The sequence below is a fragment of the Ovis canadensis genome, chromosome 15, assembly GCF_042477335.2.
Source record: "Ovis canadensis isolate MfBH-ARS-UI-01 breed Bighorn chromosome 15, ARS-UI_OviCan_v2, whole genome shotgun sequence".
Lineage (NCBI taxonomy): Eukaryota > Metazoa > Chordata > Mammalia > Artiodactyla > Bovidae > Ovis > Ovis canadensis.
In genome coordinates, this window is record NC_091259.1 from 11160612 (window position 1) to 11169732 (window position 9121).

Consider the following 9121-nt stretch of genomic DNA (forward strand, 5'->3'; position numbering starts at 1 on the left):
GGTGATGGACAGGGAGGCCTGGCATGCTGCAGGCCATGCGGTTGCAAAGTCGGAAATGACTGACTGAACTGACTGAACTGAAATTACCCAATAAACTAGTTTTTAATAATAGCATGTTTGTACAGATAGAGAAATTTTGGAAATAATTCTTTCTGTGGTTAGCATTTATTATTTTTCTATCACTTGGGAAAGTGCTTATTAGTTTGGCCATGAAACTTTCAAGCCTTGGCACTTGGCTACTCATTTCTAGACCCATGTTTTCCAGTTTCACTAGTAGACACAATTCATGCCTTTCAGTTTCTGTAAGACACCATGTGCTTAGTCTCTCAGTTGTACTGAGTTTTTTGTGACATTTTGGATTGTTACCCTCCGGGCTACTCTGTCCATTGGATTTTTCAGGTAAGAATACTGGAGTGGGTTGTCATTTCTTCCTCCAGATCTTCCCCACCCAGGGATTGAATCCTTGTCTCCTGCATTGCAGGCAGATTCTCTACCCATTGAGCCATCAGAGGAACTCAGATAATGCACCATTGTCTCCATTTACCTTACATCTTCTCTCATGCCGTACTTCTGTCTGGAACACACTTTATCTTCCCTGTCCAAATATTAACCTTTGCTTGACTAATATCTATTCATTTCTCAAGCCAACCTTGATCTCTGGTCTATGTGATAACTCCATTATAAGCCTGCTATTTGCTTTTGACCCATTACTACTGTTGTACATCTTAAAGAGGCCTGTGATCATTTCCTTTAATTCCATCTGCTAAATGGCATACTCATGTGTTTACTGTTGCTGTTTCCTAAGCACCTTCATTCTGTGCTTTATTATTTGAAGCTTTGATTTGCCATAAGTATAAAGCATTTCAACAGTTATGTGTAATGTTATCTTACAGACCAGTTCCAGGTGTTCCTCCCAAGTTCAGTTCACTTCAGTCCCTCAGTCCTGTCTGACTCTTTGCGACCCCATGAATCGCAGCACGCCAGGCCTCCCTGTCCATCATTAACTCACAGAGTTCACTCAGACTCACGTCCATCGAGTCAGTGATGCCATCCAGGCATCTCATCCTCTGTCGTCCCCTTCTTCTCCTGCCCCCAATCCCTCCCAGCATCAGAGTCTTTTCCAGTGAGTCAACTCTTCATATGAGGTGGCCAAAGTACTGGAGTTTCAGTTTCAGCATAATTCCCTCCAAAGAAATCCTGGGGCTGATCTTCAGATAGGACTGGTTGGATCTCCTTCCAGTCCAAGGGACTCTCAAGAGTCTTCTCCAACACCACAGTTCAAAAGCATCAATTCTTTGGCGCTCAGCCTTCTTCACAGTCCAAGTCTCACATCCATACATGACCACTGGAAAAACCATAGCCTTGACTAGACGGACCTTTGTTGGCCAAGTAATGTCTCTGCTTTTTAATATGCTATCTAGGTTGTCATAAATTTTCTTCCAAGGAGTAAGCGTCTTTTAATTTCATGGCTGCAGTCACCATCTACAGTGATTTTGGAGCCCAAAGCCATGTTTATATAACTTTGCCTTCCCTCCTACAGTTAATTAAAGGGGTATGATATGAACATTGTCTTCCTTTGGTCCCAGCAGATGATTTAAAATTTGTAAAATTTAATTCTTTCATTTCCACACAAGAGACTGGAACGCTGACCATTTTCTACTCCATATTCTCACTTTAGAGTTGGCTATTCTGATGAAAAGACCTATGCAATATTCACTTACTTGTTTTTCTAGAAGCAAAACCAGTACTTGTCAAGTTGAATTATTATTATTATGATTATTTGGTATTAACTACCTGCAAAGGCCTAAAACCAATAAAAAGTATTTATCACTTATAGATAAAGCTCAAAATTCTTTCACATTATTAACACATCCTTCACATCATTCTACACCAGTTTTATTTTAGCTTTATGTCATATTTCTTCCAATCACGACAAGTTTGTTCCACCAGGCTTTACCTACTGCTCACAATTTTACTGTTTACATTGTCCTTGTCTTCTCTGTTCCTAATAGGAACACCTAATTCTCATCTAATCCGACTCTGTATTTGAGCTTCAACTCATATCCCATCACTTCCTTGAAGCCACTCTTCACTAATTGGATTATAATCCAATTTTCTTACTTAGATATCCTACTGTCAGATTTTATCTCTGTGTTGACTTCCTTGTAACTTTAGGTTATTATCTTCTCTTTGCTTATCTATCCTTATGAAGGTCTAAATCAATACATGATGCATGCTATATCCTTATTAGTTTTAAGGACACAACTTAAATAATGTCTGCCATCAAATTGTATAGCCAAGGATTACCATGCAAATTTTGCAGCTGTACGTTAATCCCTGGCAAAAATCCATGGAGAACTAATCAGTGAAAGCTAGAGATTATGTCTATATTAAGCTCTCAATCATCACTCTTGCTTATACCTCTGGAAACACAAATGTATCTCTCTGCTTAAAAACCAATTCAGGAAGTGAATTATTTATTAGAAATAAATACACTGTTCTTCAATTAACCCAAGTGAAAGACCCCAATGCATCCCTGAAATGCATTTTAACTTTTTTTTTTTTTTTCTCAACTGATTTCAGACAAAGAATCAAATGTGTCAAGCCTTGTTTCCTAGGATGCCATTCATCAGATATGCACAGTTTTAGAGGTCAGAGACATACTGAGATCAGTCATCACAGAATTAGTTCTTCTGCCAGGAGCTGAGAATAACATTTGCACCTTAATGTCCCTGGGGATCATCAAAGGAAATTGTCCATGACATGAAAGACTCTTCAGTATGTACCTAATGTTGTGAATATAGCATTTCAAAATTCTGGTGATCTAATAAAATGTTGAGCAGAATAGTAGAATATTTAGTTAACTGAACAAAATAATAAAACATAATATTAAATATTTTCATTATATATATATATATATATATATATATATATATATATATATATATATATATATATAGTGAGTGGGGACTAAAGTGACTCAGGTTAAATAAGTAGTAAAGGATTAATTAGACTCTATCTTAAAGTTTTGCTGCATTGTTGTGAATATGTGGCAAGAACATAGATGCTGGTTTGGAGGCTACATCAAACAGAAAATCAAAACAGCATGATTTGTGGACAAAAGGAATATGCCAACTTCAGACACGGTTGGTTGATCATTGGTTCAAGCAAAATTAAAGTAATATTGTCTCCCCATCTCTTACTTTTTTTTATTATTCTTTGTTTTATTATCAAAGAGTTCCTCTTTGTCACATGAGGATTTTGCTGCTCTAGAATTTCACTCTCAAAACTCCACATTCAGCTTATTGATTCTGATTGGTTTGACCTAAGTCATGGACCCATTTTTGAACATTTGTGGTCATATGGAAGAAATCTACCAATTGGCTTAGTCCTCAGTTCATGTCTAGCTCTGGGAATGACTTAAATCATGTAATATAGGCTGCATGATTAGGACCCAAAGCAAAAGTGAAGTTCTGTTATCAGAAGAACATAGAGTGTATTCTAACTAGCAAAAATAAATGTTTTCAGGAAATACCAAATGATCTGATCTCAAATAAATGTTTTACTTCTTATGAAAATGTATATCTAAAACATTTAATGCAGCAGTTACTGCAAATGAATAAGCATAGAAAGATAGTTCATTCTGAAGTAATCATGAACTATGATCTTCAAAAATATAATGAATATAAAGGCTAGTGGAAAACTCAGAGCATTTCTCCATCTGCTGAAATATGTTCAGAAATTTATATCAGAATTTGCCTTAAAAATTATGAAAAAAATTGAATGACATAAGATAAACATGCATATAAAACATATATAAAACCTGACTTTTATCATTCATTAAAATGTTAAGTTGGACACTAAAAATATTCATTATAACAGTCAGTGAGCAATTTTTCTTTTCAATACAGGCTTGACTAAGAAAATATATGAATATTTGGAATTTAATGTAAAAATTTTTCCAACATCCAGCAAGCTAAGAAGTCTCCACTAGCTAGCTCCAGCCAATTACTGCTGCAGTATGGGAACCATAGTATCTAGTCTAAATATTATTGACCTTATTCCCTAAGTTAATCAACCAATATAACATTAGCAACAGAAAAGGAGACTTAATATCCTTAAAGGAAGAGAAGTGCTCAGGTGTATGGGAAAGAGAGGATATTAAATAAATAAAGAGCACAGAAAGAGGAAATGAAACTGTTTATAATCCATAGTCATATCATTTTTGATTAACACATTCTGCCCACCTCTATACTTCATTATCTCTAACTTGAAACTAAGTTATTCCATAATTTTTAAAATCTTGCCATTTCTGAGTGCTAGCTAAGTATAGTCGAATAATAATTTTAAAATTATTATGTAGTATTGTAGACATAGAAAACAAGAAACAGTCACACATCTGCCCCCAGCCAAGGAAATAAAACATCACCAACAGGAGTGCAAGCTCCTCTGTATTTCTTTCTGACTTTGTTTTCCTCCTTCTTTAAAAATGAAACAACCAAACAAAAACTTTGTCAATCAATTAGGCAGCTATAAAATATCTGTGAAGACAACATTTTAGGGATCATGAAAATGAATTATTTCAAATGATAGAGTCACTGTAGCTGTAGTCACCCCAACCTGGCATTTATATGTATGTATACAAGTAGACACAAAAGGAAGTTGAGATAAATATGTGAACATGTAATTTATATATCCTTCACACAGACTCTTCCCTCTAATCATATTTTTGACAGTTGTGAACTTTATGAAGCAAATTAGTTCAGTGTTTTTACTAATTCCTTTCTTTTAACCTTGATATCATCTCTATGAGGTAAATATTATTATATCCATTTGAAAGATGAGGGAAATTAAAAATCAGTCAATGCACTTCCAAAATCTATACAGAAAGTATATGCAAAGTTGAAATTTAACTTTGGCTCTATTGACCCAAAGCAAACATCTCAACCATATTATTTCTGTTTGTTTCTTTGTTTATTTCTCAGCCACAGGTTATTTATTTTAATGTTCCACACAAGCCTTCAACATCACTAAATATTTCCACTATACTCTTCTTTAAAGATAATTTGTTTTATATGATTGTTTTGACACCAGTTTTCCAGGTTATCACTCTGTAGGAATTGTACATTTTCTCTGGCAGCTTTCACAGTTAAAAAAATAATTTAAAATTCTAAAATTTAAAAAATTAAATAATATGAAAAATTAAAAATACTTTTAAAAAGAAATTAAACAATAATAAAAGAAACTTCTGTTTTCAGCAATTTAACTATTATGTACTTATGTGCAGTTTTACATACCTGGAAGTTGAGAACAAAAATATCAAAAACTTGTCCAATGTTAAGCTCTTAATCATAAGAATCAAGATTCTAATCCATGCGTCTGTGATGTACATGTTTGTTTTAGTAACAGGCTCTTCCTTTAGTGTCCCAGACAATCCTTCTACATCCCAGACATTCCTCTGTACTGTTTTTCCTTGCTGTTTGCATTCTGGGAAAAATATTTATGGTGATAGGTATCTCAGGCAATTGTTTTTCTGTTATCAATGGGCAATTAGAAAAAAAATCTGCCTGTGTGAGAACTCGCTACAACATATTTCTAAATCTCCTCAACAAAAACAATGACAGTAAAAAAGAGACTGCAGGAGAGACATGTAATTCTGAATTTTAAAAAAGAGAGAGAGAGATTTAAGCTGCATTTCAACCACTTGCAATATATGGATTTTATTTGATTTTTCAAATATTACAAACATATATGTGATAATTTTAAAAATGTAAACTGACTATATATTTTATTTTAGAAAGATGGTAATGATAACCTGTATGCAAGACAGCAAAAGAGACACAGATGTATTGAACAGTCTTTTGGACTCTGTGGGAAAGGAAGATGGTGGGATGATTTGGGAGAATGGCATTGAAACATGTATAATATCATATAAGAAACAAATTGCCAGTCTAGGTTCGATGCAGGATATAGGATTCTTGGAGCTGGTGCACTGGTATGACCCAGAGAGATGGTATGGGGAGGGAAGTGGGAGGGGGGCTCAGGATTGGGAACATGTGTACACCCATGGCAGATTCATGTTGATGTATGGCAAAACCAATACAGTATTGCAAAATAAACTAAAATACAATAAATAAATAAAATAAAAATGTAAACTGACTACATATTTTATTTTAAGAAGAAATTATTTTATGCATAGCATACATTTAATAATATTATCACTATTATACATTATATTACTAACATTCAGCACTTAAAGCCAATAATCATCACGCCATGAAATGACATACAAGAAACAAATGAACACCACTAAGTAATAGAGACCAATGTGAAAAGGCTACATACAGTATAATTATAGCTCTGTCACATTCCAGAAAATGTAAAACTATGGAGACAGTAAAAAGATCAGTGGTTGCCAGGGATTGTGAGGTCGGAGGAATAAATATGTGAAAACATGGCAATTTTAGATCAGTGACACTATTCTGTATGACAACGTAATTATGGTTGCATATCATTATACATTTGTCCAAAGCCATAAAATGTAACAGCACCAAGAGTGAAACACAGTATAAATTTTGAGTGATAATGATATGTCAAGGCAGGTTCATCAATTGTACTATATGTATCACTCTGGTGGGAAATATTGTGCATGAGTGGGACAGGGAATATATATGATATCTCTGTACATTGTTTTTGATTATACTGTAAACACAGAATTTCTCTAAAAATAAGTCTACTAAAAAGAGACTTTATTTTTATTTACAGGAACATGTTAATACTGTTGTAGTTATATTTATTAAAGCCATTATATTCTAGAATTACATACTGAAATATTTATTTTTAAAAGTTTTAGTTCCTGAGACTCACTTCTGCATAATCAAAGGACAAAGAGTGTGAGTATGGTTAAGAAAAAGGAAATTGTCATGATGGAAAAATTGTTGAGGCTAGAATAGATACATGACAGATATCTAACACTATTGTCTATTTTTGTAGTTATGTGACTAAAAGATGAGATTTTAAAATAGTTTTTCTTAAGCCTATCAAGATTCCCACAATATTCACTGGAGCTTTAATTTAGGCTCATGCTTACTCCTTGTATCTTTATTCAAATAATAACATTCTAGTCAAGGTCCCCTGGAGAATATGAAAATTATGTTGCCTGTTCTTTCCTTCACAGTAAAATTAAGGGGCAAAAATAAAGTACAAGGCTGAAATAGTGGAGAAAAACATTTCAGGTACATGAAGAATGGTTCATCTATGATTACACTGATTAATAAGTAATTGTTAAGTGAAATTATACTCTGAGTTTCTTATCACCATTTTTTACCTTCAATTTGGATTTGCCTTTTATATTCCATTATTTTGTAATTTTTTGATGACCCTAATGTGTTACAAATTTAGTTCAGTTTAGTTCAGTTCAGTCACTCAGTCATTTTTGACTCTTCGTGATCCCATGAACTGCAACACGCCAGGCCTCCCTGTCCATCATCAACTCCTGTAGTTCACTCAGACTCACGTCCATCAAGTCAGTGATGCCATCCAGCCATCTCATTCTCTGTCATCCTCTTCTCCTCCTGCCTCCATTCCTTCCCAGCATCAGTCTTTTCCAATGAGTCAACTTTTCGCATGAGGTGGCCAAAGTACTGGAGTTTCAGCTTTAGCATCATTCCTTCCAAAGAACACTCAGGACTGATCTCCTTTAGAATGGACTGGTTGGATCTCCTTGCAGTCCAAGGGACTCTAGTATCCAGTTATTTATATTCTAGATTGGTAAGACTGAAAGGCTTTGACCAATGACTTTCAGAAAATATGGTAAATGTAACCATGGCTACTACTAGGTGAAAAACAAAAGGCTTATTAGATGTTCATAAAAATGACAATGAAGTCAGACATCCTGTGTTTTGTGTGTGTGTGTGTGTGTGCGTGTGTGTGTAGTGTGAGCATTCTTCTTTGATTCCAAAAGGTATAGTGAGTAAAATATGAATTTGTGAAGCTTTCCTCTTTTCCATCCCCCATCAAAGGAATGAAATGCTACACGAGAAGGAAACTCTACCCCACTTTTGTGTATCTGACTCATTTGTAGACTATGTTGAACAAAGTTTAGAATTACTTCTTTCAATTTGAGTCTTCTACTGGACTGTAGTAGCATGTAGGCTTGGGTGACAATATAAAATAATTGTTATCATGTGGACTGTAGAATATATTTTTATTCCATTACTAATGTGTATAGCTCAACTCCCCAAACTTCCTGCATTGAAGTTTTAGCCTGCAGTACTTTAAAGCGTGGTTCTATTCAGAGATAATGGTGACTATCTGGAGAGTGGTGTCCTTATAAGAAGGGGGAATTTGAATATACACGTATAGAGAGAAGACCATTTATAGGAGTGACATCTCAGAAGCAACTAGTCCTACCAACACCTTGATCTCAGCCTTCTAGCCTCCAGAATTGTGAAAATATGCATTTCTGTTTTGTAAGGCTCATTGTTGGTGGCACTTTGTTATTTCAGCCCTAGCTAACATACAAACGTTTTGAAAAAAATAATTTGAGGGGGAGGAGATACCCTCATATTTAAAAATAGAGTTTCCATGTGTGTGACCATAAGACAGTGGAAGAATGATGTCAACTCTTATGACAGGATCCTACTATTACCCACCAGTGGCTGCCAATTCAGTGTTTTTGATAGTTGGTCCATTAGACTATGTTGATTGCGGTACTCTTATTTCTCATCAATTGATTCTAATAATTATGTGATAAGCCACCAACCATTGATAGGTACTGTGCATGTAATCACAGTTTCTATGTTTCCCATTGACCACCTAAGCCATTCAGCACTTGGAATGAGTATTAGTTCAGTTAAGTTCAGTCACTCACTCATGTCCAACTCTTTGCAATCCTGTGGACTGCAGCATGCCAGGCTTCCCTGTCCATCACCAAATCCCACAGTTTGCTCAAATTCATGTCCATCGAGTCGGTGGTGCCATCCAACCATCTCATCTTCTGTTGTCCCTTCTCCTCCTGCCTTCACTGTTTCCCAGCATCGGGGTCTTTTCCAATGAGTCAGCTCTTCGCGTCAGGTGGCCAAAGTATGGGAGTTTCAGCTTCAGCATCAGTCCTGGCAAT